At 42.5% G+C, this 17,136-nt stretch overlaps 1 protein-coding gene across 3 annotated transcripts in view; it reads right to left on the bottom strand.

Moving 5' to 3' along the window:
- The window catches only part of SESTD1 (SEC14 and spectrin domain containing 1), a 57,705-nt gene extending 50,254 nt beyond the window's left edge, over nt 1-7,451 (bottom strand). The window contains exons 1-2 of one of the 3 annotated variants that reach the window (XM_081920850.1): nt 7,017-7,451; nt 2,148-2,224 (exon numbers count right to left, since the gene is read on the bottom strand). The gene's annotated coding sequence lies outside the window, so the exon portion shown is untranslated. Of the gene's footprint in view, nt 1-2,147; nt 2,225-6,845; nt 6,989-7,016 lie in introns of those variants that run through there. The other 2 variants (XM_081920848.1, XM_081920849.1) reach the window with 2 other exon arrangements.
- Nucleotides 7,452-17,136: the final 9,685 nt, after the last annotated feature.

Below are 17,136 nucleotides of genomic sequence, written 5' to 3'. Positions count from 1 at the left end.
CAAAACAAGGAGTCCTGTTGCATCAGCAGAAGTCCACTGGCACAGCATTGGGATACAACCCTTTAAATCTGGGTGTCACTTGTTCCAAACTGTTTGTTCCAAGTGATGTTTGATCCACTCTATCATACCTTCATCTCTTTTTAGCTTAATTACTGTAATTTCTCTCTCTCTGGATTTATGAGCAAGTACAGTGGTACCTCAGGTTAAGTACTTAATTCGTTCCAGAGGTCTGTACTTAACCTGAAACTGTTCTTAACCTGAAGCACCACTTTAGCTAATGGGGCCTCCTGCTGCCGGAGCACGATTTCAGTTCTCATCCTGAAGCAAAGTTCCTAACCTGAAGCACTATTTCTGGGTTAGCGGCGTCTGTAACCTGAAGCGTATGTAACCTGAGGTGCCACTGTATCGCAAACTTCAGTTTTTCCGAATCGTAGTTACTCATCTTCTCACCTAAAAACAGAATACAATACCCCCTATTTATCTCTTTACAGAAGACAACTTCACAATCCAAATTAAATGCTAGTTCTCTTCTTTCTACAGTGGTACCTCGGGTTACATACACTTCAAGTTACATACACTTCAGGTTACAGACTCCGCTAACCCAGAAATATTACCTCGGGTTAAGACCTTTGCTTCAGGATGAGAACAGAGATCGCGCGGCAGCAGCAGGAGGTCCCATTAGCTTCAGGTTAGTGGTGCTTCAGGTTAAGAACAGTTTCAGGTTAAGTACGGACCTCCAGAACGAATTAAGTACTTAACCTGAGGTACCACTGTACTGTCATACACTTTTCTGCACTAGAATTAGATATCTGTGAGCCAACACTCGTGTTTTGCAGTGATCTGTCAATGCAGCATTTCACAATGTTCCAAACACTTATTTGCTTGAAATCTTGGGACCGCATCATTGGTAAACAAAGCCAACTGGCTCTCCTGCATCCATGACTACATCTGCCCATGTCCGTCCAAACCAGACATCTTCTACAATCCCTGAGGCATTACAACTGTTAAAAACATGCACACTCAATACTATCCTCTGTAAATGCCTCAGATCACTCAGCCTGGTTTTCCAACTCTTATTGCTATTTTATGTAAATAGGTGGTCTTCATATTTTCTATTACCAGGAAACATTTCACACTGACTTATCTTCCAATGAATATCTGCCATAGAAACCATGCATACTATAGAAGGTTTTAGAGGATGTTCTAGGAAGCCACGCACCAAGCAAGACCCTGGATCTATCTGTTGTGCCTCACCACGTGAACCACGAGTGTAATTCTACCATATTCCCAGTATGGCCTGTTTACAATTACAGCGGTACCTTGGTTCTCGAACATAATCTGTTCCGGAAGTCCGTTTGACTTCTGAAACATTAAAAAACCAAGGTGCAGCTTCCAATTGGCACAGGCGCCCCAGAAGCAATCGTCGAAAATCGCATCGGCTTCCAAAAAATGTTCAGAAACCGGAACACTTACTTCCAAGTTTTTGGCATTCGGGGGCCGAAATGTTAGAGTACCAAGGCGTTTGAGAACCAAGGTTCCACTGTACTGAGTTTCTCACTAAGGAACTCCTCATCTTAAAAGGAACACTGGCCTAAATCATAATATAGAGTATGCAACACAATTCATTATACCTAGGCTTTTCTTCATCCACCATTTTAGTATTACCTGCAAGCCTAAGCTACTTCACAGAGGGTCCTTTTAAAAATAAAAGAAACACATCTGTACTGAAGGATGGAAGAAAAATAAATGTCCCCTGGGGAATTAAAAAAGCCCAATATGAGCTTTGTGCCTTTACACTCCAAATCCATTACATAATGCCTCATATTTTCATTAAGTACTGAGTGTAAGCCATACTGAACAAAATGGGACTTTCTTAAACATACAATTGTGGTGTCAGTTATTAATATACCTGTTCACAACAAAATTCTCACTAAAGAACTTGCAAGACTAGTAAATTTCATTGGCTGGCATAAACAAATGCTTTAAGCTGAGAGGGAGTCTGTGTCATCATTTGAGAAGATATCACATTACACAAATACATCTCTTGCTGTAGCATGATTTGAGTTAGATATTTTGAACATATCTATAGTCTCATGCCAATCCCACACAACGAAAGAAGGCTTCAAAATGTGAATGGTTTTACTTACTGTGTCTGTTGTGGTATCCGGAAACATTGATGTTCCTTGACAAAATCGTTTTCAGATTTGATTCAGTTTTTCAAGCCCTGTGGATTTAAATTGGAATTTTACAACCATGCTTTCTTCTCATAGTTTAATGTACAGATTTGTTTGGAAACTTTTCTTACACTTCAGAGCCAGGCATTGCTTCCAAATTCTCAAGTGATAGGAACTGGTGGAGAAAGCTGCACAGCAGATAGAAAACTGTCAAAAAGGCATTTCCCAAAGTATTCACTCAATGGCCACATGTGAACATGCTAACCCATGATTTAATGCCACCTGAATGAACCTGGGCTTGCTCATGCAGGAAGAAGGGGAAGCACACATCTAAACTAGGAATCATGGTTTAACACCATTTATGTTTAGTGCCAAAGCAAACCAGCTTCAAATCACAGGCGATTAGTCTGGCTTGCTGAAACTAACCATAGTGAGTGTCAAACTACAGTCCGTGGTTTGGAAAAGGTAAGCAGTTCAGCAGAAGTGAAAGTGAATACTTCAGAACTCTTCCTCCAAGCCAAGTTCACGCTAGGACGCAAATCAACAGATGGCACTCCATTCAAACACGTCTTAAATTTAAGCAGTAGAGCCTTAAATAAAGACCCCTTTCAATGCCGTTCTTAAATCAGTGGTTTCAGATTGCTATTGTATCAGCAAACCAAGTAGGTGCACAGGCATCACAATTCCTTCATGACATTTCCCTACACAATAAAAACGGTTTTAAGAGTAGTTATACTCACTAGTGGCTAAGGGCTAGATACAGAACTTGAATTTACATGTGGCTTTCTAGTCCCAATCTTGAAGATACCACCCCAATTCTTACTACAGCAATAACTGGTTGCTAGCTTACAGCCACATTTGCACCTCCTTATGTGTTAGTGTTGCAAGGAGTCCACTTTTACAACAGAATACAATCATGGGTTTAAATCATGGGTAGGCAAACTAAGACCTGGGGGCCGGATACGGCCCAATCTCCTTCTAAATCCGGCCTGCGGACAGTCCGGGAATCAGCGTGTTTTTACATGAGTAGAATGTGTCCTTTTATTTAAAATGCATCTCTGAGTTATTTGTGGGGCATAGGAATTCGTTCATTCCCCCCCCCCTCTTTAAAATATAGTCCGGCCCCCCATAAGGTCTGAGGGACAGTAGACCGGCCCCCTGCTGAAAAAGTTTGCTGACCCCTGGTTTAAATACTAACATCTTAGAGAAGGACAACTCTGTGTCTATAGCAGTCTCAACAGAGGACACAGAAAATACTCATCAGCCTGTAAGGTTCCAATCATGCGGGTTTCAATGTTTACCTGGCCCACAAACCTAAGTAAAATTGGGCCAGCACACTAAATTATTATCAGGCCATTAAGACTATGGAGGAAGGAAAGAGGATAGTTGGGGAGTTATCAACAAAGGATGGTAGCTTTGAGGACAGCTGTAAAATAGGAGCAATAACAATAATTCAGTAAATGAGAATCAAAATTCCTTTCATAGAAAGGAATTCCATACATGTTTCAAGCTAGGACGCTCTCCAGCATAGAATATGAAGCACAACACATTTTAAAAGTCTGTCTGCTAAATGAATAACATTCAATAATGATTTTTCCCCAACCGAGTCTGATTTTTTTTTTAAGAGAAGGTACAATTCTCCAATAGGCCTTCTATACTAGGCTATAAATAGTCCACTGCATTTTTGTGCAGGGTGTGGAGGAAGGGGCTTTCTTCCTCTTGCAGCCCACAGTATCTATGTTGGGCATAGAGGATGGAGACAGGGCTGTTCCTCCTCCACCAGCTAACTCCCTCTCCTGCATACGATTCCATGGACCTGCCTGCATGGAATTCCTTGTTGTCTGTAGTAGTTACCAGGCAAGTGCTTAAATGCAAGGCTGATTTGTATCAAAGTATAAACCTCCAAAGCTTACCAAATGCAACAAAAGTTAAACGCTACAGAAAAATACAATGGCAAGGGATAATAATTTTCTGTTCAGTAAATTCAGCAGTTTGACCTATACTTCTAGTTTCTCTTCCCAGAAGGCTCTAGTCCCTGGATTCAAGCCTAATTTGTACTTATAGAAATGCTGCTTCCCAGATCCATAGGAATGGATAAAGCAACTGTTAATTTTGCTTCTCCTGATGTTCTTAGGATTCTTCATTGCACCCCTAACCTTATCAAGCTTGAAGAAGTATGCAATAGTCTAATAGACTGGCCTTCACCAAAGAAACACCCACCCACTCAAAAAGTCATACCCACCCACTCAAAAAGCAGCCTAGAAAGGTTGAAGTGGTACAAACTACTACAACTTGCTCAGAGGCACTTCTTTGCTCCTGTATCAGAACTCCAACTCTGTCATATCTGACACTTACAACTGTTTTCTTCCCTATGTCATTTGCTATTCCCTGCCTGCTCATAACTTCTTTTCCTGACCAATTCCTCTGTTGGTGGCTTGAAAAAAGATATCTCTGGAAGCAGCAAACTGAGATGTACAAGATTATTCGTTTTTGATCACCTAGCATTGAAGAGTCATCCTGATGCCTCCAGCTTTTTACAAATAAGCAACTAAAGTGAGCACCACTGCAAATATCAGACTAAAAAATCAATGAGGAATTATCTATACCTAAAGTTTCAGGAAGAGAAAAGGCTCAGAATTCTGTTGATTTAAATGTTTGAATAAAGCATAATTCTCCATGAAGCGTTTCCTACCTTTCTCAACACCTAAAAGGGTCATGGTCAGCACAGAATTTATCCAAGAATGTGATCCAATATTGTGGTGCAGACCAGATCCCAAGGCCTACAGGCATACAGTGGTACCTTGGGTTACAGACGCATCAGGTTACAGACTCCGCTAACCCAGAAATAGTACCTTGGGTTAAGAACTTTGCTTCAGGATGAGAACAGAAATCGTGCAGCAGCGGCACAGCAGGCCCCATTAGCTAAAGTGGTGCTTCAAGTTAAGAACAGTTTCAGGTTAAGAACAGACCTCCAGAATGAATTAAGTTCTTAACCCAAGGTACCACTGTAGTTATATTGAAGGCATGGAATCACAATGTGGACTTTTATAATGGTCTGCATAATGTTATATGCTTTCAAACCTGACCTATGTATATGTGGGGAGTGAATAGCGCAAAAACATGGTATGAACTCCAATGCAACATCAGGATTAGGCCTTTGAAAATGGCTTCTCAGTTTTAACCTGCAGTCACCCTTCCTCTTATAATGTATCCATTACAATGCATCTTACAATGTATGCCCTCTGCAAACTAGAAAACTCAATTATTTAGTGCAAAACTAAAACTTCACCATGGCAATGAAAGAACAAGGTAGTTGTAACTGGTTTCACCTCAACAATTATGGAGCAAGCAAAGGGAGAAGAAAATCAATGCTCACTAAATTACAACAGAAATGCTGATATGAGGAGGTATCTGCAGAGCCACCATTTTTACATGTTCATTTGACTGCAAAGCTCCGTTACATGTTCTTAGAGTAAGGAGACAGGCAAATTTGCTGCTTGACAAGGACCACAGACCTGGCTTTAATCATTACAGTCATAAGATCTGGTGTTATCCCAGATCTTTAAAGAAATACACATATGCACACACATACACCTTTCTCGTCTTTCAATTTGCCACACAATACACGGGAATGCATTCAAAGAGCTTTGAATCAGCCACCTTTTCACTAGGTAGGGTAAGTGGGAAGACAAAACTGTAAAAAATAATGGACCTTTCCCAAACCAACGGATATAGTAGTAACCGCAACACCGAATGCTGTGCTGAATCAACGGCGCCAGTCATGCATTTCTTCTGCAAAACCAAAAGGATGACAAAGCCCTGACTACTACACCATAAGTCACAAGATGGCCAGAGAATAGTGCTATGGGTTATGTTTTTACTATCAGTTGCAAATCACAGTGGAGGGCTCCTAAAAAGCCACCTCCAGGCTACCGACGATGTAAGCTTCTCTTTCTCTCAAAACCAACTATTCCCTCTGGTTTTGTTTTGTTTTCTTTTCTTTTCACAACCCAGCTTAAAGTCTGGATAGGGAAGAAGGAAATGTTTGGGTTTTTTTAAGAAGCAGAACATGCCCAGATAGAGAGATCGGCTGGTGCCGTTCGGCACCCGCCCGCTTGCACTCAAGGCAGGGTTTGGAAAGTGACAACACAAAGGGAAGGGAAAGGAAATACAGAAGAAGGAGAGACCTGGGAGCAATGGAAAAGCAGCGGAGAGGCGGGAGGCGGACTCTGTCCCGCCGCGCTTCATAGGACGGATAATATACATGGATATAGATGCAAGTTGCAAGAAGAAACCTGTTGCTCTGATCTCAAACACGGGCTTTGATTCATAGCGGCGTGCATGAGAGATGGGGAATTGAGGAGGGGGGAGGCTGGGCTGGGCTGAAGAAGGAAGCAAGAAGCCCCGCCGCCGCCGCCGCTGCTGCATGCGGACCCTCGCCTGCCCCCACGAAAAGAGAAACTCCAGGGCACAAATGGTCAACCTGGGGTGGGAAAATGGAGGCAGCGTTTGGAAAGAGAAGGAAGGAAGGATGGAACACTCCCGAGGGATGGATGCGGCCCCCCGCCCCGTCCCAGGGGGCATGCATTTTGGGGACAGACGCCCTGAACACACACACACATATCCGCCCACCCTTCCCACGAGCCCCCCACTCCCAAGAACCGCTTTTACCTCCGCAGCTGCAGGGAGGAGGGGAAGCCGCAGCAGCCCCGCACGAGGCGGGGGGGAGGGAGAAACAAAAGCCTGCCGAGGCCGCAAGGCTGGGCCTGCTCGGCTCAATTTCCCCGCCCCTCCTCGCAGCCGCCGAGGAGGAGCGCCTGGCCAGGCGGAGCAAGGACTCACCTGGGCCTGGGCTAGGGCGCGCAAGGCTGGTCGGCCGCGGGGCTGGAGCGAGGAAAAAGGCGGGACGAAACAACAGAGAAAAGGCGGAGGGGGCGGGATCGCCCAGGGAGGAGGAGGCCGCCGCCGCCGCCACGCTGCTGCTTCTGCCCGGGCCTGTCGGCGCTGCCCCGCCGGACAAAAGGGGGGGGGGTGCTGCTTGGTGCCAAGGCAGCCGAGCCCGCCCACCTCCCCTCGGCGGCGCGAGCTTGCTTCCTAAGGAACCTAAGCGCGGGGTCAAGGCAAAACGGCGAGGTGCATTGCTCTCCCTTGCAGCCGCCGCCGCCGCTGCCTTCTCGCGAGGTGCCGTAGCGGCTGCTGTGAGGCAGGGTCGGCCAAGAGACCGCAATAACAAGCCCCACCCTGAAGGAAAAGCGAGGCACCAGCCAAGCCTCCCCAGTTCCCGGAGGAGAAGCTCTCTCGCTCGCACGGGCGGAGAAGGCGCGCTGCTGCCTCGCCCACCCGCTCACCCAGCCCTCTGGGAAAGGGAGAGGCATACCCTCCCGGGACATTTCTTCTAAAGAAAAGGGGGACCTTCAGGGATCAAATCGCCTTTCGTAAATCCCCGGCTGTTCCTGGAAAATAGGGACACTGGGGGGGGGGGGGGGGTTGAAAAAGGGGCAGCCGAGGCTGCCTCCTCGTCCGTCCGTCCCCAGCAGCCGTGTATTGGTTTTAAACCGATTTGCACATTCCCAAGCGCGATTTCGCGTCCATTCATTTTCTGGGTATGCCGCTTTGCCGCACAAAAAAATAATAATTAAAAAAACATGCTCAAAGCGGTTTACAACGAAAAGCAGGGATGCGTTTCAAGCTAGAGCTGCCGACTTGGAACAAGGCATTGGGGAGGGACAGGTAAGCCCCCAGCGTTTGAATGGCAATGCGGCCAGTGCCGGATTTGCGTATAAGCTAAACAAGCTATAGCTCAGGGCTCCACTCTCTTAAGGGCCCCCAAAAAAGTTAAAGGGAAAAAAACTGGATGTACATTTCCCAAAGTATAAGATAAAAGACAACTAATTAATTGCATTTCAGTTCAACAATTACTTTGATAAAATACATATTTTGTTATGCGCAAATGGCTCAAGATACCCATTAGGTCTATAAATTACCATATAGCATATATTCAACACAAAAAAGTGACAATTTGTTGTTGACAAAGAACAGCTGGACATATAAAGTGCCCCATTACCTTCAATAGCTTAGGACCTCGTCAAACAAATCTGGCCCTGGCAATGCCCATCAACTTTTGGGGCCCTGGACCCCTCATATGTTTTATTGGGGGGATGATGAAGGGATCTCAGCCACTAGAAGTTGGTCCCTAGAGTTTCAAACAAAACTTATTTCATAACAACAAAGCAAAAACAATAGCAGCAATATAATGACATGCCAAAAAAAAGAGCACATTCCGATACGATGAACAAAACAAGATTACTTAAACAACATGCAGCACCCAATAGCAGGAATAACAAAGGAACAGTTTCACCTTAGTCCCAGAAACACGCCTCCCATGATGATACTCCCTTGACCACTAGCAGAGCATGGAGAAACACAACTATAGGTGCAATACAGCATGTAACTCAATATTTTGGAAGCAAGAGGAAAAACAACCCTGTGTTTTTAAGGTCAGATTTAAAATACAAGATGCCCTTCCAAAGCTATTCTTGGCCCTCTGGCCAGTGTTACTGCTAAACTGACAATTTCCCTTTTCTCACAGACTGCAAACATTCCGACAACTTTGTTCCTTGAGCAGCAGAAATGTTCATGAGCATTTTGTATCGGGGTCAGCAAACTTTTTCAGCAGGGGGCTGGTCCACTGTCCCTCAGACCTTGTGGGGGGCCAAACTATAATCTGAAGGGAAAAAATGAACAAATTTCTATGCCCGACAAATAACCCAGAGATGCATTTTAAATAAAAGGACACATTCTACTCATGTAAAAACACACTGATTCCCGGACCGTCCGCAGGCCAGATTTAGAAGGCAAATGGGCTAGATCCGGCCCCCAAACCTTAGTTTGGCTAACCATGTGTTATCCCAACGGCTGAATCTAGTGATGTTAGTGCCACAAATGGAATTCATTTAGATTTTTGTTTAGAATTTCTGGACCCTTTTTTTGCATTTATTTCAGAAAATGTAAGTTGTCACTCATCTTGGTTTGTAAGAGCTATCCGATACAAAGTTGTGCAGGAGGAATGTAGGTTCCACATGCTCAAGGGTCAAACACTTGATGAGGTGCTTTTGGTCAGTAGGAAAGCCAACTGAAGGATGCACCATGTTTTGGACAGGATAGTATTATTTCATGAAGAATCAAGTTCATAGGTTGCAAGTACTCCTTAATAAGCAGCTTTGCTCATAAATGACCAGATAGCGGTGTCCCTTCTTCAGAAGGGCATATGTGGCTATTGTGACTCATAGCAGGCCAAATTTCTTCAACACCATTTTACATTCGACTGCCTTTGGAAGTGTTCAGAAACTTCCCCTGATGTAAATGCGGCTGCTGCCAGACTACTTGACCAGAGCCCAATTTTTGAAATGCTAATCCAGTTTTATTCGATCTTCTTTGGCTCTCAGCCTGTTTTCAAGCACAATTTGTAATATTTTGGTTGTTTCACTGTTGGCTGCTGTTAGCCACTTTGGGACAAAAAGCCTAATTAATTTTAATAATAATAATTTATGCATGTGTGCCATTTCTATCCCTCTTCTATTCCAAAGATCCAAATGCAGTGTACCTGGCTCTTCCCTGCCACCATTTTATCACAATAACCACACTGTGAGGTAAATGGCTGAAGGTGCAGGCTGCTCAGCCTTACATTTTATTTGGTTTCCAGCCATTTGTGGATTACCTCAGTAATAATCTCTTTAGTGATTATCTTATTTTGCATAAGAATCAAGCTCTTTCTTGGCATAATTTCTCTCTTTGTAGTATTAGGCAGGTTTATTTATCACCTATTACATGTTCCCTTTCTGTTTTCTTTTGACAGCCTTTGAGCACCAGGTAGCTGTTTATTCTTTCATTTTCTCCTTCAAGAAAAAGGTGTAGTGAAGCAGTTAAAGTAATACACGGTCATGCTGATTCTGCCCAGCAGCACACCAGTGTTTTCATCCTATGAAACTTGACGACTTTTTCACCACAGAACAGGCAACCACAGCTGATTCACCACATAACAGCAATGCGTGGTGGTGTGGCCTCAGGCAAGGCGGGGAGTTTCTTTATAATACAGTCATACCTCGGGTTACAGACGCTTCAGGTTGCGGACTGCTGAAACCCGGAAGTACCAGAACGGGTTACTTCCGGGTTTCGGCAGTCACACATGCGCAGAAGCGATAAATTGCACTTTGCGCATACACAGAAGCGCCGAATTGCAACCTGTGCATGCACAGACGTGCTGCTGCGGGTTGCGAACATGCACCCCTCATGGATCACTTTTGCAACCCAAGCGTCCACTGTATGTGGAGTGCCCCTAAAGAGTCAGTCAGGAAAATATTCCTTCCCTGTCAATGCAGCAAAATGTTACCGTACTCGTGTTCAACTCAGTGCACCCAGTGCTACTTTAGCGCAAATAATTTAACAGCCTACTCATTGTGGAGACTTATTTTCAACTGTGTCTGAATTGCACTGAACATGTCCATATACGAAACAGTATCTAGTCCCCTGTGTTTAGAAATGTAACATGTCAGGGAGACAGACAGCTTCTTCATATTCTAGTTTATTATCTGCAGGAATTTGTTTTCTTGACGAACATTCTGTCATAAGACACTCCCCAAGTCTGAAGTGAAGCAACCCAGACCTTAAAACATTGTGGTGATTTGGTTTGGTTCTACAGTTGTCCTCAGCCACATTCATTGGTTTGTAGCTTCTTTTGTTAAAATTTCCTGTCTTCTGAGTTTTCACCTGCACCAGTTCCAGCTCCTTAACAATGATATGTCAAGAGAGCTACGTACCTTCAGGACATGAACGCTTAAAAAGCTTGTGAGAGCCAAAGATAAATCATTCTCATTGAGAAGGATTGCTCTGTGGACTAACTTCCAAAGGCGATTAGATTAATCCACAGTTTAATCACCTTTAGGATATTCTGTAAGACCTTCCTCTGTTTTAAAGCTTCCCTGCCAGTTAGATTGATGTTTACAGGAGCATGACTGCAATAAAATCAAAGCCACCCTAAAATATTTTCACAAATAAAAAAAGCAAGCGTTCATCCTTTTATTGTCACTTTCAAGATGCAAATAACCATCAAGTATCTGATGGATGAGTCCCTAATCAAACTCAAGCACTTTATGGTTTATTAAAAGGCAAGGCATTTAATGATTCATGTTCTATGACTTATGCTAATTATAGATAGATAGATAGATACACACAGAGAGAGAAGGGGGGCGGGGAGTCCAATATATTTATAACATGTATGTCACTCCATAACAAAGAGTTGCCTGGCTTACAATAAGGAAGTAAAATAAATACTGTGTGCATTAACTTGTGAGTAAACCCCATTAACCTCATGTAAACATAAAGTACATAGGTTTATTCTGTCAAAGTGTTTGTGAGTGTTCAGGCCACAAACAAAAGAATTGTGGAAACTAGTGTTTTTGAATGTTTTTCTTCAATAGCAATACACTATCTGATATGACATAGCAGAGCACTATTAAAACGAAGGACAGCAGTGTGTGATATGGCATGGATTCAGCTGTTCAAAGAGAAAATGGTTAAACATTCCACTGAGCTTGTATGATCCTACATGGTGTTATTAATCTTGTCCATTATTAAACATTTACACAGTACTTTTAGCTTTTACAATTTTATTTTATTTTTTAAAAAACACCCTTGTTTTGTCTTTACAGCATTCTTGTTTTAAATCACTCCCACTGACTGTACGGATGGGAAACTGAGGCCGACATATATTGACTTTCCCATATGACTAAGTAGAAGTATGACCCCCTTCCACCCTCTGCCAGATCAGAACATAAAGTTCCCTTATATTTCTTAGAGCCAGAATTGTATCTGGAGACTTTCTTGTGAATCCTTTCATCACATTAGCACATAGAATGATTATTATTATTTGTCTCCCTGTCCCATAATAAAAAATAGGCATGGAACAACACATTTCTTTGTCCCTATGTCAATCACAAATAAAAAAATGGCTAGAATCTGTTCTGTTCCAAAAGATGAGCTAGGCATTATGGCTGCTACAACAGCTTTAGAGATGTTATAAAGCTTTTACACCAATTGGCAGCTTTTGCATCAACCATTACTTATTCCTGAGGGGAAAAACAGTGTTTTTGCAATTCTCTATGCAAACAACTATAGCTATTATCTCATCCCCCCTTCCCCCCCCCACCGGACGCCCTCAGCTGTTATACAGCCATCTCTTCACTGCCATGTTTTCATGTCGCTGAAAGCTGGAATAGTGGTAGTTTGCTACTATTTTATCTATTATAAGTATATGAACATGTGTGTGCGTCTGTGTGTGTTTAGGAAAGTGGGTTTTCCCAGGGAGAGCAGTGGAGACAAAATAAAAACCTCTCAGCCTAGAAATCACAGGACAAACCAAAGTGTGGATGAACCCTAAATAGTCAATGCCATCTAATCTGCCTGCAAGTAAATCAGGATGAATGTTCAATAAACAGGCCATCTGAAAATGCCCAAAAGCTTCCTGCAAACACTGGATATAATCAAACCTCCGCATAAGCTTTGTGCAAGCAAATCAGGATGAATGCTCAACAAGTAGATCTCCCGAAAGAGCACTACCTGTCCACCAGCTACACTCCATTCCCAAACCAGTTTGCCCAGTCCAGAGCATTGCATACCACACAAACAGCAGAAAAAGGGGGCTATGTGACCTGTGCACGCCACCCTAGAAGAAACAAACCACCATGGTTATTCGATCATTCAGAGACCCCGTATGCAACAAAAAGATATTCAGCACATCATACTGTGCTACCATCATTATTAATAATAAAACAGAAATTCTGCACTATGCAGTTAGTTAACTAAGAAAACAGGCCTGTCCGTGTTCTTAGTATTAAATTAAGTAAACACTTGGAGAACCACAAATATAAAAATTATTAAAGCAGGGGGTGGATTTGGTGGCGGGGGGGGGAGCGTAGCCACGGGAGTCAAAATAAGGCAGAATACTAATCAATAATTAAGACATGGGCAGAAAATTGAGCAGAAAAGAAATCAGCTACATTCTTCTTTTTTTAAAAAGCGTTTTAAATGTGACACCAGATGGCACTGCAGAGTTCCATCTTTCAGCAATGTGATTTCCCATTACTGTATGAGGTTTACAACGCATTTTCCTGATACTTTTTTTTTTTAAAAAAAAGTGTCTGGATCCAGCCTAAGACAGGATTGAAGTTGTACAACTTCAATTGGCAATGAATGGCAACAGCATTTTTTTCATCACCCAACATGCTGCCCTTCATGGCTTGGAGAGACTGGAAGGGAAAGGCGGAGAATTATTTCTTATGGAGGGGAAGGGAAAGTAGAGGCTGATATTTATCCAGGCTGGCTGTATGATCACCCTGCCCCCCGTTTACTGGTATTTAATAAAAGATACAGTTATTAAAACAGAATCTGCTCGAAGAAAGAGTCAAGTGGTTGTTGTGATCATGGCCTGGATGCTTAATTATATACAGTGGTACCTCGCAAGGCGAATGCCTCGTAAGACGAAAAACTCACAAGACGAAAGAGTTTTTCGTTTTTTGAGTTGCTTCGCAAGACGAATTTCCCTATGGGCTTGCTTCGCAAGACGAAAACGTATTGCGAGTTTGTTTCCTTTTTCTTAAAACCGTTAATACTCAGGGAATCCGTGCTTCGCAAGACGAAAAAACTCGCAGAACGAAAAAACTCGCAGAACGAATTAATTTTGTCTTGCGAGGTACCACTGTATATTCAATTTCAGATTTGCTGTATCTTAAACCAGAGCAGAGCAGATGCAAAGGTTTGTTTTAGTTTTGTGAAGGGCAGAAGTGAAAGTGGATTAGGAAGGATTCTTGTGGACCTATTAATATCAGGTTGCCTCCTGCCACCTGGACTTTCTAGAACATTTAGTTATGGATCTTAAATATATGCTATATATAACCATCACTTCCTTCTGACTTGGATTTTCATTTTTCCAGACAGTGACCAAGTCTTTGGGTACTTGCTAATGCTAATCAGACATTCCTATAGAAAGATGAGAAATGTGAGCTATTTTTAGTGGTGACAACTCAAAGCTCATCGCTCTATAAGAAAATGTCGTGTGCCCCCCCCTTTATTTTAATACAGAAGCTGATCCAACCAAAGTTTGACATTCTGTGGATTAGGCCACAGACAGTTTTAAAAATTTTCTAGCTCCTCAGTTGAGCTTCATTTTATTTTAATCAGAAAAGAGACTGGCAAAAGAGAAGTATATTTTTGGATGCTTTGCTGTTGAGTAATGCTTACCCTGCAGAACAGACCCAAGAAGTAAATGTTTTATTCATTTACCTGTGAAATGAATTATTTCATCATTATAATTGAGAAATATGTTAAGTGGCTTGGGAAACTCTGAAGGGATAAAATTTTTAAATTATTTTTGCAATAATTCTTACAGGTGAACTTCCTGAATGATTAACCATGTAAAAATTATTGCCTCAGTTACACACACACACACACACACATATGCGCAATTATATATATATATATATTCTTGATTCACGCACATAATCCTGTCTCTCATTCTGCCATGTACAATATTTGAAGTTCTGTCTCATCAAATTGTTTTGGTTTTACAAGGTAAATGTTTAGATATATAACCTACTCAGTTATGGTTCTCTATATCCTTTCTCCTCTCTAGTTCCCTGATAAGGTAAGTCCAGATCTCATCGTGGGATGGTGAGTCGGCATGACATTTTTCACAAGGGAAATGACAGGCAAAAGGCACATTATTTTGGTCTAAGCACGTAAAAGATTGAAATGAGCACCAGGCCTTAAATTTTGCGTAATTTTAATGTGAGTTTCAAAGATTCATCCAGATAGTTTTTCTATTATGGCCGAACTTTCACATTATTATTATTTATTTTGCTTCCTTGCCTCCTCTATGCTATTTAAAACAAATTGTTTCCTTTCTTGCTGAGGGGAGGTGTTATATAGCCAGAAGTAAAAAATATATAAAAAGAACAACAGATGTTTTGTCCAAGAAGTAGACAAATACATTATATGTGCGGAACACACTTGTCTGTCTTACAATCTGGATTTTATCAAGCTAATTTTAATACATTAATTTTTCAAGTAAAAAACAACAAAACCCACTCTAATACATATTGAATTGTGTACTTAGAAGTAATGAAATTAGACCATGCAAAAGAGAGACTAGAAAACCTAATAAAACCTGATGATTATGCTTACATTATAACTAGGGTAAACAAATTCTGCTTATCAGTAATGGAATGGGACCTCATGCAATTATTTTCCTAGCAGTTGTTATTTATGAATGACATTTTTTAAGGTTCTATTAACATCTTTTCAAAGATAATAAAGAGTAACATGTCCTTGCTTGCTAAGGGAGTTTCTATCTGCATTGCTGAGGCGTTGGGAGAGGGATGACTTGCCTAACACTTTTTTTTAATACGTGGGGGTTTTTTTATTCTATTGAATCACAGTGTTCTTGTTAATTAGCTGTTCCAAAAACATTCACTCATACTAATGACTTTCAGTTGCTTAAATAACCAGGAATGTGAAAAAGCTATTTGCACATATGGCAACAGTAAATATGACATCAGATACATTAGCAGTCCACATAACCAAATATTTGGCATTCCCACGATGAAAGGACTACAGTTTCCTTTATTATTATATATTATTAATAATAATCCACAAACTCGTAAAATTGCACTCAGTCCCAGAAAGAGAGCCCGTCTGCCATTGGGCAGAGAGGGGGCAACTTAGGTAGCATTGGCTGGAGGGTGATGATGGACGTGAGATGATGGAGGACAAAATTTTGTGTGCCAAGCAATCTGACCTGGCTGCAGCCTGTAGGCTAGCCTGCTGTCCTCAGGTGAAATGAACAACTCTGCCCCATCTCCAGGGTCAAGGGCCATAGCTGCTCTATGCCTCTAAAGCACTATTAAACACTTGTGGCTTCTCCAAAAGAATACTGGTAACTGTAGTTTGTTAAAGATGCTGAGAGCTGTTAAAGGTAAAGGGACCCCTGACCATTAGGTCCAGTCGTGGCCGACTCTGGGGTTGCGGCGCTCATCTTGCTTTATTGGCCGAGGGAGCCAGCGTACAGCTTCCAGGTCATGTGGCCAGCATGACTAAGCCGCTTCTGGCGAACCAGAGCAGCACATGGAAATGCCGTTTACCTTCCCGCTGGAGCGGTACCTATTTATCTACTTGCACTTTGACGTGCTTTCGAACAGCTAGGTTGGCAGGAGCTGGGACCGAGCAACGGGAGCTCACCCGGTCACGGGGATTCGAACTGCCGACCTTCTGATCAGCAAGTCCTAGGCTCTGTGGTTTAACCCACAGCACCACCCTCAAAGAGCTAGAGCAGTCTTCCTCAACCTCGGCCCTCCAGATGTTTTGAGACTACAATTCCTAACATCCCTGACCACTGGTCCTGCTAGCTAGGGACCATGGGAGTTGTAGGCCAAAAACATCTGGAGGGCCGAGGTTGAGGAAGCCTGAGCTAGAGTTTCGAGAGTGATTTAGCATTCAATCCCTCTTCTCAGAGGAGTTGTAGCTTTGAGAGGAAACGAGGGCATCTGCTAACAACTCTCAGCATCCTTAAAAAAATCACAGTCCCCTCGATCATTTGAGGGAAGCCATGTCTGTCAAAGCAGTATGGTGAGAACATGGCCAAAGGAAGATTTCACTGCTAGTCTAGTTAACTTCTGTATGTAGAAAGTGGGAGGAGGAAGAAAGTCTCATCTTGACCTTTCCCTCATTCAGCAAAACGTCTTGGGCCCTGCAAGGAAAGGGAGCTTCCTTAACTATTGCTCATCTTTCTTTACCTGTTGCTGGAATATCCTGGACCTCTTCATAAACCCAGCTCGAAAGGATCATGAGCCCGGTACTATATTCAAAGGAATTACAGAGAAGAAAAGCTGAACAACCCACTGGGAATGTCAGG

Source organism: Podarcis melisellensis (assembly GCF_964234715.1).
Source record: "Podarcis melisellensis genome assembly, chromosome: 1".
Classification (NCBI taxonomy): Eukaryota; Metazoa; Chordata; class Lepidosauria; order Squamata; family Lacertidae; genus Podarcis; species Podarcis melisellensis.
Note: the sequence above shows the minus strand (reverse complement) of the source record. Positions and strands in the feature narration are given on the sequence as shown.